Source organism: Equus caballus, chromosome 17, assembly GCF_041296265.1.
Source record: "Equus caballus isolate H_3958 breed thoroughbred chromosome 17, TB-T2T, whole genome shotgun sequence".
Classification (NCBI taxonomy): domain Eukaryota; kingdom Metazoa; phylum Chordata; class Mammalia; order Perissodactyla; family Equidae; genus Equus; species Equus caballus.
The window spans coordinates 34230924-34249953 of NC_091700.1; the positions used below are offsets into that span (position 1 = coordinate 34230924).

Sequence of the window (19030 nt, forward strand, 5' to 3'; positions counted from 1 at the left end):
TAACCATTAAACTGACAAATGGAACTATTTCAGCTGTCTAATTTAATGAGTAATTTATTCACTCATTTGAAATATATTTTCATTGACAAAAATGTATCTTTCATGTACTATTTTAGGTGCTGATATATAGTGGTGAAGAAGACAGCAAGATCCCTGCTTACTTGGTTTGCTTGATAGTTCTTTTAAAGTTTTAGCACAAGCACAGAAAGAGAAATTCAGAGTCCTGGATCATGCCAAACCAAACAAGGTTGCAGCCCCTTCTTTCTGTCTCATATTGAAGAAATAAATGATTCTCCTCTTAATTTTTCATTTAGTTTATGACATTTAATGAGCTGTAATAGTTGGGAAAGGATGAGGTTACATACTCATTGTCACTGAAGTTAAAAGAATGAGTAGACCAAAGATTTTTGTCCCAATTCTGAAAAACTATATGGAAATACAGATGTATAGTTATGGATTCTGCATAGCATTATTCGGTTTTAAGTTTTAGGTGAAAAATGCTTATGCAGTTTTTATATATGTCAGAGACAATATCCTAGACATGCTGAAAATATTCACTCATTAAATCCCTCTAAAAACACCATGTGGCAAATATGATTATTATCAGAATTTTACATATAAAACAACCAAGGACAGAGAAGTTAAGTACTTTGGCTCAGGTCACACAGCTCGCATGTGATAGAGCCAGAACTTGAATCTAAACAGTTGAACTTAAGAGTCCATGTTATTACTCACTACAAATGCTGCCTTTCACATCTTCTAGGAGTTATGTTTTCTGGGACCTCAAGTGGACTTCACAGGACATATCAAAGACATTTCTTTTCTTTAGTTACTGGAAAAGAGTCAGTTGTTATAATACTTCAAAATATGCCAAACTGGTAAAGAGAAACAAATTTGAACAAAACTAATTCTGCAACTCTGCTTTCTAATTTAAAAAATGTTTATGTAAGTCTTTCTTCTCTAAGCCATAGGGATATGTGTTTAATAGTTTGAACTGGCCTTGAAAGGCTGTCAAAAACATATTGTTTACTTAATAAAGGGCAGAATGGGAACTTCTGCAAATAAGTACTTACACAAAAGCAACAAAAACATTGAGAAAAATTATCAAAATCAACTCTTTGGAACTCAGAAAATTAACCAATGACTTGCAAAAATCTCAGGAGCATTTATTCGAGAAAAACTGCTGGACCTAGGTGAGAACAGCCGAGATTATGACATTCTAATTTCACCTATTTTCATGTCCAACTGCCCAACTCCACAGATTCTTTGAAAACTGGCAGCCTTGCAACCATTAAGCTGTGTAAACCAGCAGCATTGCAGCCACTTGAGGGAGCAGATGAGTTTGGAGCTCACAAAGAATCTCTATTCCCAGAGCATTGCCACTATTTGACCAGTCTCACAGCAACTTGGAAAAGCTTCTTTTGCAGGATGTTGTTAATTGACCTGATTTTGAGATCACTACATGGGGAAACTCCATTTCTAGGAAATTTATTGAAAACAATCGAAGGCAATGATTTAACATCAGTACTCTCTAAGGCTGCGGATACAAGGTGGAACAATCAAGAGATTTGCCAAAACATAAAAGGAAAATCTGTGGAACAAGATGTCCATAGAGAGTTTTGAAAAGCTCTGACATATTCCTGGTGATCTAGAGGACAGTATACATGTGGAAGGCTATGTACATGCCAGGAAGAGAGGGTCTGAATATACCACTGCTGGCTAGTCTTGAGGCCCTATATAACCAGGAAGAAAAGGCTAAGTCAGAGTTTTAAACAGCCTGAGTGCTGAAGGTGTGTCCTAATATAAACACACAGAGCCCCTCAACAAGGGGGTAAGACAATGTTTCAAGAGATTAAATGAATTCTCTGACCAATCAATAGATTGTCACTAAAATAAGTGAGTACACACTTCAGCAGCCACACTCTACAAGGAAAATAAGACGTCATATAATTAGTCTGAAAAGTCACTAAATTAACAAAACAGTAGCAGCAACAACAACAAAAACAGCAACAACAAACTGGGGAGGGAAGTCAATTGAGAACAATATGTAGAACAGAAAGAAAAACCACTGATGAAAAATGAACAGAATCTCAGAGACAAGTGGAACACTATTAAGTGTGCCGACATACACATAGGTCCAAGAGAAAGAGGAGAATGTGAAAGAGACAGAAATAATATTTAAAGAAAATATGGCTGAAAGCTTCCCAAATTTGATCAAAAACATTAATCTACACATCCAAGAAGCTCAAATAATGCCACGTGATATAAATTCAAGGAGTGATATAAATTCAAGGAGTAATATAAACTCAAATAATATAAACTGAATACAAGGACGTGTCTTGATCTACATCTAGACACATGGTAGCCAAAATACAAAGATAGAGAGAAAATCTTGAAAGCAGCAATAGAAAGATGACTTATCATGTACAACAGATCCTCAGAAAGATTCATAGCTGTCTTCTCATAAGAAAAAATGAAGGTCATAAGGCAAGGGGATAACATTCAAAGTTCTGAAGGAAAATAATTGTCAAACAAGAATTACAAATCCAGCAAAACCATCCTTTACTTTGGATAACAATTTTGCATGTTAAACATGGAGATATTAAATGACTTGGCAATTCCACTGACTGGTGAAGAGAGAATTTTAAACATGTCCACACAAGAAGTTGCACGTGAATGTTCATGTCAGTATAATAAAATAATAATAATAAATATAAAACTCAAATATTTGTCAACTGATGAATGGATAAACAAATGTGGTATATCCATACAATGCAAAATTCTGCCATAAAAGTTATGAAGTATTAATACATGCTACAATATGGATGAACTTTGAAAGAAGCCATTTGCAAAAGACCACATATTCTATGATTCCATTTTTATGAAATGTCCAGCATAGGCAAATCCAGAGACAGAAAGTAGATTAATGGTTCCCTAAGCCTGGGGGTGGGGCATGATAAGGAGTAACTGTTAATGGGTATGAGTTTTCTTTTGGGGGGTGATAAAAATATTTTAATACCAGATTATGGTGATGGTTGCATAACTCTGTTAATCTGCTAAAAATCATTTAATTTTACACTTCAGATAGGTAAATTTTATGGTATCTAAATTTTATCTCAATAAAGTTCTTTTTTAAAAAGCCCACTGTTTTCAGCTTCTACATTTTCTCACAATCAGAATTTGTCTAATTCTTAATAAAAGCCCCTGAAAAGACGTTAATATCCAGAATATATAAAGAATTCCTACAACTCAACAACAACAAAAACAAATAACCCAGTTGAAAATGGACAAAGGACTTGAACAGACATTTCTCCAAAGAAGATATACAAATGGCTGATAGACACATAAAAAGATGCTCAGCACCACCAGTCACTAGGCAAATGTAAATCAAAATCATGAGATACCACTTCACACCCATTAGGATAGCTGTTATCAAAAAAACAGAAAATAGAGTCCGGTCCAGTGACATAGTGATGCAGTTCGCACACTCCACTTCAGCGACCCAGGGTTCATGGGTTTGGATCCCAGGTGCAGATCTGCACACTGCTTGTCAAGCCATGCTGTTGCAGCATCCCATGTGTAAAATAAAGGAAGATTGACACAGATGTTAACTCAGGGGCAATCTTCCTCACCAAAAAAAACCCCACATAAAACAGAAAAGAACAAATGTAAGAGGGGATTTGTTGAAATTGAAACCCATGTGCATTGCTGTTGAAAATGTAAAATGGTGCAGCCATTATGGAAAACATTTTGGCAGTTCCTCAAAAGGCTAAACATCTGGGGCCCGCCTGCTGGCAGAGAGGTTAAGTTGTTGTGCTCTGCTTTAGCAGCCCAGAGTTCACCAGTTTGGATCCCAGGCGTGAACCTATGCACCGCTTATCAAGATGGCTTGTGGCAGGCATCCCACATATAAAATAGAGGAAGATGGGCACAGACGCTAGCTCAGGGTCAATCTTCCTCAAAAAAAAAAAAAAAAGAAAGAAAGAAAAGGCTAAACATAGAAGTATCGTATGATCTAGTAATTCCACTGCTGGGAATACCCAAAAGAATTGAAAGCAGGGACTCAAACAGATACTAATATGTCAATGTTCATAGCAGCATCATTCACAATAGCCAAAAGGGGGAAACAACCCAAATGTCCATCAACAGATGAATGCATACATACGTGGTATATACATACAATAAAGTATCATTCAGCCACAAAAAGGAGTGAAGTTCTGACACATGTAATCATATGAAGAAGCTTGAAGACATTACGCTAAGTGAAAGAAGCTAGGCACAAAAGTATGAACTTTGTACGATTTTACTTAGATGAGGTACCTAGAACAGGCAAATTCATAGAGACAGAATGTAGATGAGTGGTTACTAGGGACTTGGGGGGAGGGGGAGTGGAGAATTAATGCTTAATGAGTACGGAGTTTTCTCTTTGGGGTAATAAAAAAGTTTGGAAATAGTAGTGTTGTCACCACATTGTGAATGTCACATTAATGCCACAGAATTGCACACTTAAAAACAGTTAATATGGTAAATTTTATGTTACGTGTATTTTACCACAACAGAAAAAAATAAACAAAAACTCCTCCTAACTCATCTGAACCTGTACAGCATCATTCACTTAGTAATGTTTAAAAGCTCTTCTGTCTGCCCTAAATAACTACAGGTGCCCTTTAAAGTTATCTACATTTATGTGACCTTTCCAGAGGATGAGATTATAAATTCTCCATCTTTTTATAAGCTTTCTCATACTTAAAACTTACTACAAATACCCACTTTTCTCTCTCACCCAAAATCAGTACAAAGTGCTTTGATCTTCTCTAAAACACCCTGTACTTGAATCTTTTACTTTTATCAAAAACTTTTCTTTATTTATGTTTGAATTTTTCCTGTTTTCTCTCAGGTTGGAGACAAACTAGAAAAAGCACTTAAGACAGAATGTGACAAATACTAAACATATTGTGGAAGCTGAATTTTTGCCTTATGAAAATCCGATATCCATCTAAATTTTTTTACAATAATGTGTATATGGCTTTTTCTTCCTTGTCTTTCACTCATAATTTCCAATTCTCCTTTTATTGTTTCTTCTCAATTTGCACTACACATTTACTCTTGTTACTACACAGAAGTAGTCTCTCTAAAATTCCATTCTGTAACATCTAGGCACTTCTCTAAAGTGTCTTAATTTTTAACTCCCCCTGGCTAAGCGCGGGGCACCTCCTCCGTGTCTGCCATGGACTTAATGAAAAGGCTTACTAATCCATCTCACAGGTCAGACTTGCCATTTACCTCTCAGGACTCTGGGGGAAATTAGTGAGATGATTTTTCTAGTGGTATTTGAAGACTTGCATTTTAGAAGAGCTATGCCAAAAGTCTCTAAAGATTTGTACCATGAAATTGCTCATTGAGAAAGATGAATTTTGCAACTTTTTAGTAGATTTTAAGAACATTAGGTATTCAAAGGAATGGACCCAACTGTTGGAAACTTGAAAGGCAAGTTAAAGTCAGAATACCCTTACTAATATACCTTTACATAAAATGTAGGGATAGGTGGAGAGTTTAAATACAAATATACACATATTAATATATAATAAATTATACAAATATCTCAAAGACAAGTTTATCCTATCACTCATCATATCTTAGGAAAAACAAAAAGGAAATGATAATACCGAGGTCAATATTAATTCACTGTGTTTGAAGAATATCCATTTGTATCATAACAATATAATTTAATCATTCTTAGAATGTTTTGAAAACACACATTAGGAAAATTGCCCACAGTTCATAACATAAGAGTTCCATCAACATTTTGCCGTGTTTTCCTTGATTTCTTTGACTATGTACATATTTTCAATGATGCTGAATAAATACTATATTTTGAATATTATGTGCTAATGTTAAAGGTATTTTTTCATTGCACATACTATATAGAAATATTGAGCCAAAAGATAAACATAAAAAGAAAATTAAATAAATTTCTATTACTGTTAACATTTTATATAGTTAAATGTATTTTTCACATATTTTTAAATTTTAAGTTCTTTTTAACATAATTGTCTGTTTTAATGACTTTATTACATAAGAATGAGTGTTCATTACACAAAAGCACGTAATGAAAATATACAACAAGAAAAAATTAAAAACCATGACTAATTTCACCATGCAGAGACACTTCTATTAATATTTTGGATTATAGTTTCTTCTCTTTTGAGATAGAAATATGGGTATATGTGTACACAGAAATACAGATGCACAGATAAAGTCATATGCTATAGACTGAATTTTATGTGCCCCTCCAATTCATATGTCGTTACCTAACCCCCAGTGTGAAGGTATTTAGAGGTGGGACTTTAGGAGATGGTTAGGTTATGAGAGTGGAACTTTCATGAATGAGATCAGTGCCCTTATAAGAAAGACCCCTGAGAGCTCCCTCACCCCTTCCAACATGTAAGGATGTAGTGAAGACAGCTGTCTATGAATTAGGAAGGATGCCCTCATCAGTTACCAGATCTGCCAGCACCTTAATCACCTTGATCTTGGATTTCCCAGCCTCCACAGCTGTGAGAAATAAATTTTTCATGTTTTATAAGTCACTTAGTCTATGGTATTTTTGTTATAGCAGCCTGAATGGACTAATACACCATAGGTAGACATATAGGTAGTCATATGGATATACAGATATACACACAGTATTTTATAATCACATTTCCATAAAATAAACACAATCTAAAATATCATGCTTAACACCTACATAATATTCCAATACAGAGAATGTGGATGTAGAAGAGAATAAAAAAGATAAGACGTAAGTTCTGAAGTCAGAATGCTTGAATCATCTCATCATTCTACCACTGATAATGGGTCTTGGGCTAGTTTTTCATAAAATCATATCTGTAAAATGACAGATAAGATAAAATTATAACAGAATCATGGTTCTATCATGAGGATTAAATGTAATAATATATGCATAAAACTTAGGTGACATATAGTAACCACTTAGTAGTGTTTGCTCATTTTCATCATTATGACAGCTTAATAAGCTAATTTCTATTTGTTAACCATTTTTCCTAATTTTTCATTACTGTAAATCATGCTGTGATGACAATCTTCATACAATATATTTGCACAGTTAATTACTTCCTTCCAATAAGACTAGAGAAGAATTCCTTAGTTGAAGGGGAGCTACTTTTCAGGATCTTCTGATAAATTCCCAGGTTGTACTTTAAAAATATTTTGTTAATTTCCTCTCCCACCAGATGTGCATCAGAATGGCTGTTATACCCCTCCTACCAAGATTAGGTATTATCATCATTTTTAATATGTGCCAATTTGAAAAGAAAAAACAAATTTTTAAATAAAGACTGTTTGAATATTTTTATAAATGTTCTCAAATTTCTCCTTTTAGAAATTGTCTCTTCATTTTTGCTTGATAATTATTTTCCTATTATGATGTTCATTTTTTTCTATTTATCTTGTAAGTGCACTTATAAAACTCTCCCTACAGTCATTTCCTAAACGTTTTGTCTTTACTATTCTCACTGGTTTGTTCTTCTTTGTCCATTTTGGAATCTGTTTTTCCAGTCCAAGAAAAAAATATCTTATCTAAGAGTCTAAAATTTCTCTTCACTTTTTCAAGATTTTCAGAAATGTATATTTAAAAATTACGTTCTCATGAATTTCCTGAACATGTTTTAGAATTGTCCTTGTTGAGTCTATTTTGTCACTTTGAATTGGAACTTGCTTTGTACTGAATTTCTAATTCAGTGATTTGATTATCATTGGTGTCATTTCTGCTTTACTCCCTGCAATATTAATTTCAATTCTGCTACTGAATTTGTGGTGCCCTTACTATCTTACCTTATCTTTCTATTTGCCTTCTTATATCAACTAATTCTCTCCTAATACATTTTGATTCTTATTTCCAAAAGAATACTAAAATTTTTCTTTTTCAGAGAATTCAGTGGAAATATTTTCTTCTGAGTCTTGAATTTGTTCTTTTTTCCCTTTAAAAAAAACATGCAATTTTTATGTTCTTAGAGATCAAAGAAGGGATTGACTCTAATAAATGTGTGATGATAGTAATATTTAGCTTTTATTAAGTACCTATTAAGTGCAGTCTTTTTATATGTATTATCTTTATCTTCCTGCAACTCTGCAAAGTAGTTGTTAATATCATCATTTTATGGATAAAGAAATTGTCTTGGATTAAGTAACTTGTTTATGGTTATGCATACATCTATTAAGAAGAAAATTTGTGATTTAAACTTTCGTCTATTGCCTAATACCTCATTTGTTCCCACTTAATATGCTATCTTAAATAATTACTTTTTTGTCACATTTAATCTGAAGGAGCTAACATTGGAATATAAGTTATTTGCAAACACTTAGAGAAACTTATCATCTATAGGAAGATATAATCATAATTGGACAACTGTGATAAGGAATCAAAATGCACTCTTTGGATAATAAATTCTGTGTAATGTGAAAAGGGGATGATAAAGCTATTCCACCTAGTGTAATTAGAACTTGAGTGCAGGCATGTAATAGTTAGGGACACAGAGAAAGCTAGTCTTTCTAGAACCTGGTGTTTATTTTGGAGAAAGTGTCGATGTAGGGTCACATTGTTTCTAAAATGGTAATTGCGACTTCCAGAACCATACCTCTAACTCTAGAATAACTTTGGATATTTGATTGCCTTGAATATCAAACTTTATTCTCTAGAAAATCTGGGAATCAATAAATAAATAGCATTAAAAAATAGTATTGGAAGAATTAATTGCATATTCAGTCAAAGAATCATCTGTTTAAAGATGTTTGCTGTGCGCCTGTATAGGGCACAAAGATATCAGAATGAATGATGCTCCATTGCCTATTTCTTGCCCTTCAGCAGATTACACTCTCTGGTGGAGGAAACTCATACATTCACAAATCATTATAACAGAGTCATAAACATTGAGTATATGTGCTAAATGGTTCACAGACAGTGGCGCAGGCCCAAATAGTTATAATACATTGAGGAACATCCTATTATAGGGTCATAAACACAGAGTTATACGTGTAGAGAACAGGTAGGGCAATGGTTAACAGGGAGGACTATGAAATCCTCATAGAAGTGTTGATTTGTGATAAGAGCCAATGAAATTCATGGGATTCTGTCAGCCAGTGAGAAAGGGGGAAAGCAAATGTCCTCTTTATAATTTTTTCATTATTTCTTTGCCTTAATTTCTAAGAGTTTTGCACATGTTCAATACGTTGACGTTTTCAATAGCTCTAAGTCAAACTTACAGGACAGGTTTTGTGCCTAGAGAGCAGAGAGAAACCTTGGGTCATATTGGTCATAGAGAGACATTAAGACTCCCTATTATATTTCAGACCTTACTGTATTTCCGACCACAGAGTGTTTTTTGATACCCTGAAATTCTTCTTATGAATGTGGAACTTAGATGAGGTGGGGATGTTTATTAGCTATGTGGTAGATTTAGGATCAGACTCCTCTCAGTGTTTTTAGAGAATTCTTCTAAACAGGAAAAGACAATTTATGTTTAAAATAAAGCAGTGTTCTTAGAAGCTGCCTTTCTGCTCTCTCACTTTCCCATTCAAAATCATACAGAACAAGAGACTGCTCAGATTCAGACTAAATACTAAAGGTGACTCAGGATCCTTTAAAAATACAACCTAATCCCTGGTCTTACTAAATGGAAATCTAGGGCTGCTTTGAGGGTCAGGCTATGGCTGAGAGGTGCCAGCCCAACAAGACTACAGGAGGTCTCATGGCAAACTGCCAAGTAAGCAAAGGGAACTTTGTATATCCTCTGCCTTTCCCTTTTAAAATCTCTCTCTTTATATTATCCTTGGATCCTTTTGTTCTGTGGCATCTATCCTGCTGTCCTTCATTAAAATGATAATTTGCTCTCAATTCATCCTCACTAAATTTAGCTGATTATGGTTTAAAGTATCCCTTTATAAAAAGGGCACTCTAAAAATTCAGAAAGGCTTTTAAGGCCCAATGAGGCAGTCACGGATGGTGTGGTTTCAGGGACCATAACAGCCAGCTGAAGTAGATATTTTTGGGTGAAAAAGAGCTAGTCATTTTACGTACCATAAGGTCATAGAATTTCATTCTCTCTAATCTCATTGTCATACTGTATTATGATGATGTGTTTATGTGTCCTCCTCCGGACCTTGAAGGACTGTACCTATCTCGCATAAAAGACTCGGTATAGTGGAGCAGTTAAGATCTGGGATTTGTAACTAGATAGACTTGGAGTAACATATGCTAGAGCTTAAATTCTGGCTCTTCGATTTATGAGCTGTGTGGATTCTGTCAAATTTCTCAATATTCCCAAGGTTCTTTCATCTGTAAATGGGGATAATATTTAAATTACAAAATGAGTTAGTTTGTGCAAAATCTCAATTCAGTGTTTGGCACAGTCGAATAAACAATAGGGATCATTTTCTTTATAGCTACACTGCTTCTTAGATGCTGAAAAATAGTCTTCAAAATATATACTCAGAGTGAAATTCAGGTAATAGAAAATTTCCCAGGACATTTTCTGAAGTTGATGCTTGTGGCAATTTGGAAAAATGGCCACAAATACCTAGGAGCAATTCCCATTAAGAGGTAAAATTTATTTCTTCACCTTTTGATTATCAACTGGCTTTGTGACTTGCTTCAACCAATAAAATGTAGCCAAGGTGAAGTTGTCTCAGTTTTGATCCTATGACTGAAAAGTTCTTCAAGCTTTCTCTCTCACAGCTTTCAGAACCCTTTCATCATCTTATGAACCAGGATGAGCTACTCTCTTAGAAGATAATGTGGAACAGACAGTAGGTATCCCAGTTAGCTCCCCAAGACCATTCAGCCCTTAATCAATACAACAATTAACTATATATACAGCACAAACCCAAACAATACCAGCAAAATAACTCCTCAGTTAAGCCCAGCCCAATTTATCAATCTGCAGAACTGTGAGATAAATAATTGTTGTTTTAAACTCCAATGTTTTGCAATGACTTGTTACACAGCAAAAACTGATATAAGGCTACAGTTAAAGCATTATTTAGAATGGCAGGTGCCTTTTTGAGGTTGGGTGAAACAAAGAGAAGCTTTTGAAAATTTACCCTGTATAACACGCCAAGTGTGATATACAGTTCTTAGAAAATTTTAAGAAATTTTACACACACATTTCTCCAAACATTAGAGATTATAGTTATTTTTTTGCTGAGGAAGAGTCACCCTGACCTGACATCTGCTACCAACTTTCCTCTTTTTGTTTGTGAGCTGCTGCCACAGCATGGCTACTGACAGACAAGTGGTGCAGGTGCGCACCTGGGAAGTGAACCCAGCCCACCAAAGCAGAGCGTGCTAAACTTAACCAGTAGGTTACCAGGGCTGGCCTCAAATATTAGAGAAATTTTAAAAATAGATACGATAAGTGTTTAAAGCATTTCCTTAGCTTCATTTTGGAGTAATTTTGAGATTTGAAGTAATAGTCATGAATCAGAAATTTTAGGTGTAGATCTTTTAATACTAAGGGAATTTATTATAATATCAACTATTGAACACCTTGTGTCTTCAATTATCTAAGTTCTTGACCTACACATAAATTATGTAGTATAGTAAAACATTAGTTCATTGGTGTGTAGTCTACTCTTAAGACTAACCTAGGTTAGTTTTGATCATTTGTTTCATTATTTGCTTCTGGTCACTTTGCCATTATCCAATCTTTTATGCTTTGAAACTGTAGGCAGCTTAACTATTGGGAAAATAATGAAATCTTTGATGATTTTTAAGTGAAACTCAATTGATTTAGGAAGACCTAATGGGAGGAAGCTGGCATTGTGAATAGTACTATAGGTCTCTGGGAAAAGAACAATATCATAAAACTGTGAAAAATAAAGATATTGATTTTCTGCTTTGAGATAGGCAATCACAGGAGATTGGAAATTTTTATATTGAGATGAGCAGCTTCTGTGGGGCTCCAAGATGCAGTTTGGCAGGATTTTTGTTCCTCAAAATTTGGTATTACCTTAACAATCGTATGGAATGCTTCATTGACCTCTCTGTAACTCTCAAGGGCAGCTTGCTAATTTCTCACTTTAAAATGCCTTTAAAATAATTATTTACAAATATTTATGACAACAATAAATCCTTCTATGTCTCTTGTTTTGCCTAAAATACTAGGTCTAATTTTACGCTTTATAGTATATTCAGTAGACTAAATTCACTTTCTCCTTTCATTCAGATAACAAAATTTATTTGTAAAATGCTGACGTTTAAAAAATAACCTTAGAGGTAATTTAAGACTAGTTCCTTCATTTTATAGATGAGAAAACTGAGGTCCAGAAATGTGGAGTTTTTCTTTTTTTCTCCTGGTTTATTAATCTTAAAGATCACATAATCAATTTTACCTTTAAAAAAAGGTAGGAAACAAAACCATGTAAGAGAGATCATATATTGTTATATATTTTTTTCCATTAATGTCATGCTTTCCCCCCCTATCTTGTAGACTTCCTATCATTGAGCTAAACCATGAGATTTACAGTAAGGGAAAAGTGGATCATCCTTGAGATAGGAAGTCTGCAGAGCAAGGAAGGAAGCTATGAAGCAAGTACCTTCCATAAATAGAAAGGAGAATTAGAAAGCCCTTGTGATAGTTGTAGGAGAAAGAGGAGAAAATGAAGAAAGAGGGAAAATGGGAATTGTGAGTGTCCTCAAACCCCCTTCTTTCAAGGGGGATAATTCAAGGGATAGGAAAGTTAAGGTTAATAGGACACACACTCAGAAAGGTGGAGAGATACGTATCCCCTAATAGTTGGCTTGCTATTCACTTAGCAGAGCACACCCTGGGAAAATTACAGACACTTATAAATGTTGTACACTCAGTGCAGTATCAGACCAACAAGTTGAGCCCTGGATGGGAGACTAGATATGGTTGAATGAAATGTATATGATGATGGTGCTAATATATCTTCCCTCCACTCTCCACAGCTTACCTATGTTTCTAGGGAGGAGAAATGCTCTAGTGTACAGTTGAGAGTGAGAAAGTGCTCTGGGTCCAAAGTATAAAGGGGAACAAAACTGCTCTTTCTGGGGAGAAAGCTCTGCATATCTCTTTTATCTGTTCTGTCTCCCTTTGGATGGGCTTTCTCCAAGGAATCAGAAAAAACAATCTATGTCTCATGATCTCATTCTTCTTGAGGGAAGACCAAGAAAACACTCTCTCTGTCTCAGGACTAACCTGCTTCCAAGCAGCTAAGAAAGTTCAAGGCCTCCTCACTAGCTGGCATTACTTAAAATAGACCTTCCTTGTTTTGGGTAGTGCTATTCAAGACACAGGTAGGTGTTTCCCTTCTAGATTCTGGATTGCCTGTAGCCTATGTCAAAGAAAGCCTCTATTTTATCTAGTGAAACTCACTAGAGTCCTACACAAGGTTTCGTCATCAAAGTTGAATATTTATATAAAGCATTGTTTTGCTGACCATTATCCTTTGGGAATATTTCTCTGAGTGACCACACATGTAGAAATGTATGATTAAGGAGAAGATTTGCATCCTTGGCCAAATACCTTCTTAATCTCATACCATTCCTTATTGACAAAATTAACTTCTTTGGTGTTGCTTAGAACTTTTCAAAGTGCACTCTCTACTCTCCAGAAACTAAGTGACAAAACTAAATTTGTATCAATTTAAAGCACCTTGTGAGAGCCAGATAAAATTTTGGGGTGTGTCTTATTCAAAGATATCCTGCTCAGTATTGATTTATTATAAAGTTACCTACCTCTGAAATACCTCATGAAGAGAGAGTATATATGATTATATGTACATATATCTTATTTAATCTAGTTAAGACAATTGATCCCTTTTTCCTTTTCAAAAGAAATTTTTCTTCCCATGAATTCTAAGACTACACACACTCACTTATTCACTATCACTCCTTCACAGTCTCAATTTTTGATGTCTTCTCACCTTCTTGATATTTTAATGCAGGAATGTGGCAGCACTCAGTCTTTGGTTCTTTATTCTTCCTTCTCTACACTCTCTCTGTAAGTGATCCCATCTAGCCATATCCTCAAATATACACTTCATGTTAACTCTCGAATGTATATCTCCTGTCCTTCCTCTTTTCTGAATGTCATACCCAATATCCAACTGCTTATTCAATATCTCCATTTGAATCGAAAAGGCATCTCAAAATTCACATGGTAAAAATAGAACTTTCAATTTGCACTCCCAGCAAATCTGCTTCTCACTTGGTGGTTTCTAGCTCAGTAAATGGCACTACCATCACTCAGTTGCTCAGGAAGAAAATAAAAATAAACCTGCAGTACCATCCCTTTCTGATTCTCACACACTCTATCCAAAGCATCAGTAAATCTGTTGATTCCAACTTCAAAATGCTATGTATTCAAAATCCAGTTATTTCTTACCACTATACTGATGGCCCAAGCCAACATCATCTCTTATCTAATCTACTGCAGTGCCTTCCTTATGGGTGTCCCTGCTCCACTCTTGCCTCCTGTGAGCTATTATCCACAGAGCAGCCAGAAAGATGCTCATGAATCAGAATGGATCAAATGTATCCCTGTTCTAAATCTTCAAATTGTTTCCTGTCACAGGTAGATCAAAATATTTTTCTGCTATTATAGCTTTCAAGGCCCTGTGTAATATATTTTCTGATTACTTCTTTAAAGTCATTTCCTACTGCTACACACTCTCTCACTTTGTTCCAGCTCTACTGCTTTTCATTCTGTTCTTTGAAACTTTATACTACAGAACCTTTCTAGTTGCTGTTCCTTATGCTTAAAATGCCATTCCCTCAGAAATTGGGATGATTTCCTCAGTCACATCATTCGGATATTTGTAAATCTCTTATCTCCTTAGAGAAAAGCCTTCCTTAACTGCCATATCTAAAATAGCATCCCCACAACTCTCCATCTTCCAAAGTTTTAGTCATCACTCACTAATTAATATCCAACATAATATATATTTTATGTGTGTTGTTTATTTTTATCACTTCCCTCAAGCAGTTAATGAAAACTCCCTAAAAGAAGAGACTTCATCAAGAACTGTGCCAAGAACTTCTCTTGGGACATAGGAGGTACATAATATTTGTAGAATGGATAAAAAATTATACCTGACAATCTACTGCATTACAGTTTCCAATACACATGTATCAGGTATTTTTTCCAATATATTAAGGCCTGGTATATTTAACTAGACAATGAGAACTATTGTGACAGGCTGTACTGCACAGTTCACTTTTTGGCCAGTGAGATTTAATTCACCTTATTTTAAAAACTCTCAGTCAGTGACTCATTCTATGATATTATCCTGAGTTGAATATATTCTTCAATCTGTGATTTCTACCCAAAGTGGACTTTAGTTCTGGGAGTGTGCAGTGTGTGTGTGCGTGTGTGTGTGTGTGTGTGTGTGTGTCTGTTGTAGCAAACAGTTTTGATTTTTAAGATCTGACAGCAGGTGCAAAGGTAATGGTATTAGACTCATTGAAAAATAAAAGACAACAGTATCACATAGATGGTAAAAATTCAAATGTTAACCCTTTTCAAGGCTCTTTAAGGAAGAGTGAAATAAAGTATAAAGCAGCAGGCAGGTAGGGAATGGGGGAAGTCCTTTGGCATCATAAAGTGTATTATAAACATTGCTATAATGAGAGACAAAGTGACCAATAATTGCATGAAAAAGAGCTAGAAAAAACTATGACTTGCAGGATGACCTTACGGAATTTGAAGAGGACTAAGCATTTCCAATCATGGTGCCAGGAATGCATGTCCATAGGAAATATTCTATAATGACCTGGTAATGCTGACTCCACTGTGCTACTATTGCTGCTAAAACACCTCCACCTTACTTTCTTGGCTAAATCAGAAATATCTATATCAGGCAAACTATCTATATCAGACAGGCAACCTTTGGCTGAAAGGGCCATATAATAAATATTTTAGCTTTTGTAGCCCATGCAACCTTTACTGCAATTACTCAACTCTGCTCACTATAGAGGGAAAGCAGCTGTAGACAACACATAAACAAATAAATGTGGCTGTGTCCATTAAAGCTTTATTCATGGATCCTAAACTACATCAGACTACATCTCTGAGTAAGGTGCTATACTGTGTACTGAAGGAGACAACAAAGATAAGTTCTTCACTTCAATTATTTTAGGCAAATGAGCAGTGGAGTAGGGGTGGTAAGGAAAAATTAGTAACACCTTTAATATAGGGGAGAATATGACACCTACAAGATAGATATTTAGATTTTATGGAACTACAAATGAGGTATAAATCTCATCTCAAAGTAGTCAGGGAAGAAATGGAATTTGTTTCCATTGATTCCGGGGAAGAAAAGAGATAAATACTTCAACTGGGGAGAGCAACATTACAAACGTTATAGAGGCAGAAAATTTCTGAATTGGGGAAAGAAAAGAGGTCACTTGGCTGCTGCATAGAGCACACCCTACAATATGTACATTTCATAGTAGAATTGTAGTAAATATGCCTAGAAAGGTTAATTGGGGATCTAAATATGGAGGATGTTGAGTTCTAAGCAGAGAAGTTTGGTTTTAACTCTATAAATAATGGGAAATCATTAGAAATTCTTTAACATAGAAGTACAATTATGAGAAAAGAACTTTAGTTTTAACCTAGCAAGGCTGTTCTAAGGTAGGTTAGACTGGGGAGGAACTAGAAATAGAAATCAGTTATAAGGTAACCTTGAATTATGTTTTAAAATCAAATGCCTAATCTCTCTGCTTCTTCATTTAAAGCTACATTTTTAAAAAATATTTATTCTATGCAATTTCTTTTAAGGATTAAATGAAAAAGCAGATTTTCTAAACATTCTATTCCCAGGCCATATGTAAACTGTCTGTATTGAAATACATTTCGAGAAAAAGCACAAAATATCAGAATTTCAAAGTATTTCTGACCCTGAACATATAATAATTGAGTGCTGACAAAACATAGACTTTCCACTATTTCTTTTTTAATGTTAAAATATGTTCCATGGTGATTTCTTTGATTTATTTCTATTATCTTAATTAGACATATCATAATTCTAAATTTTAAAAAAATATTTATTTAGAGTCTTTTAGGGGCTTATCCCAAGAAGGGAGAGTGAGAAATCAAAAGAAATATAATATTCAATCCTCAAAGAGAAAATAAAATAATATTTATTGAAACATTCTGGTACCAGGCTCTGTACTACAGAGAGGATTTCACACACAGTATTTCACTTATTTTGCATGTTGAGTAAATGTTCTCATTTTAATTCATAAGTTAATTAAATGACCTGAGTTTATATACCTAGTAAATAAGACTCAGAATTTAAACCCAGTTCTAATCACCAACCTAAAGTTCTTTCCATACATCTACCAGCATACATAGCATAACATCCATACACATATTACATCATTAGCAGACACAGAATATTCATGTGTAAACATTAGTAGCAATATATGGTAGCAATTGTTACGTGCTAGGGTAATAGTGATATAGAAAATAATTGCCGCAGAGAAGCAGAATGAGTGAACTTAACTGCTGCGCCACCAGGCCAGCCTGAGCATCAGCTTTAAAGAGCTTGTTACTTACTTGTATAAAGATACTGGAACTAAAACCTAATGATAATAGGGGTCAGCCTGGTGGTGTAGAGGTTAATTCACGCACTCTGCTTCGGCAGCCCAGGGTCCACAGGTTGGGATCCCGGGTGCAGACTTAGCACCGCTTGTCAGGCCACATAAAATAGAGGAAGACTGGCACAGATGTTAGCTCAGTGACAATCTTCCTCAAACAAAAAGAGGAAGATTGGGAATAGATATTAGCTCAGGGGTAATCTTCCTCAAACACACACACACAAAAACGAATAAAAGTAGACAATGAAAAGCTTGTGTATGATTAAATGACCAGAAAGCTAGAGGAGTCATTATATTAGTTTCCTATTGCTGCTGTAACAAATTACCACAAAATCGGTGAGCTAAAATTACACACATTTTTTATCTTACAGTTCTAGAAGTCAGAAGTCCAAAATGGTTCTCCCTAGGGTAAAATCAAGGTGTTGACAGGGCTGTTCCTTCTGTAGGTTTAGAGGACAATCCTTTATCTTCCCTCTTCCAACTTCTGGATGCTTCCCATATTCTTTGGTCCGTGGCCGTCTTGCACCTTCAAAGACAGCAACAGCTGATCAAGTCTTTCTCATGCTACATCATTCTGACACTCCTTCTGCTTTCCTCTTCCACACTTAAAGGACTCCTGTGATTACATGGATTCCACCCAGATAACTCAAGATAATCTCCGTACCTCAAGATCCTCAAGCAGATCACATCTTCAAAGTGCCTTTTGCCATGTAAGCATATTCACAGGTTCTGGAGATTTTGACATGAGCATCCTTGGGGATCTATTATCCTGTTTACTATAGTCAGGAAAGGTTTTCTTAAGAAAATAAAATATAGAGCTTGACCTTGAATGTAGAGAGTTAAGGTCAGGACATTATCATCAGAGGAAACAATAAAAGACAAGATATGGGGAGAGATTGTTTTATAGTGGTCCACATGTGGAGCCCGAATAATGTATCCTTCACTAATTAGTTTGTGATTTCAGTCAAGTCACTTGAACTTTCAAGTCTCCATTTATTCATATGTGAATTGAAGGCATTGGGCTATGTGATCTCTATAGTTTCTTTTTCCAACCACATAAATACATATTTATATTTGAATGATATATAAATGAGTATATTTTTTAAATTGAGGTCTAATTAACATATAACAGGTATATAACATATTTCAGGTGTACAACATAATTATTCAATGTTTGTATATATTGTAGAGGCGATCATCACAATAAGTCTAGTCAACATTCACCTCCATATATGGTTACAAAAAATGTTTTTTTCTTGTGATAAGAACTTGAATGTATTTTTAAAGGGTGGACTGGTTAAGTTTAAACAATATTTATCCAGCTGCCAGAGGGCGTGCATGGCAGCGTTCAAGCATGAGATAGACGTTACGCATCTTGTGTGTAGC

General features: G+C 35.0%; 1 long non-coding RNA gene across 1 annotated transcript in view; it reads right to left on the reverse strand.

Annotated features, from left to right (window-relative positions):
• Positions 1–17081: 17081 nt before the first annotated feature.
• LOC102149829 (uncharacterized) overlaps positions 17082–19030 on the reverse strand; it is a 100401-nt gene continuing 98452 nt past the window's right edge. The window contains exon 3 of the long non-coding RNA XR_288628.4: positions 17082–18170. This is a non-coding gene — a long non-coding RNA (uncharacterized lncRNA). The remainder of the gene's footprint in view (positions 18171–19030) is intronic.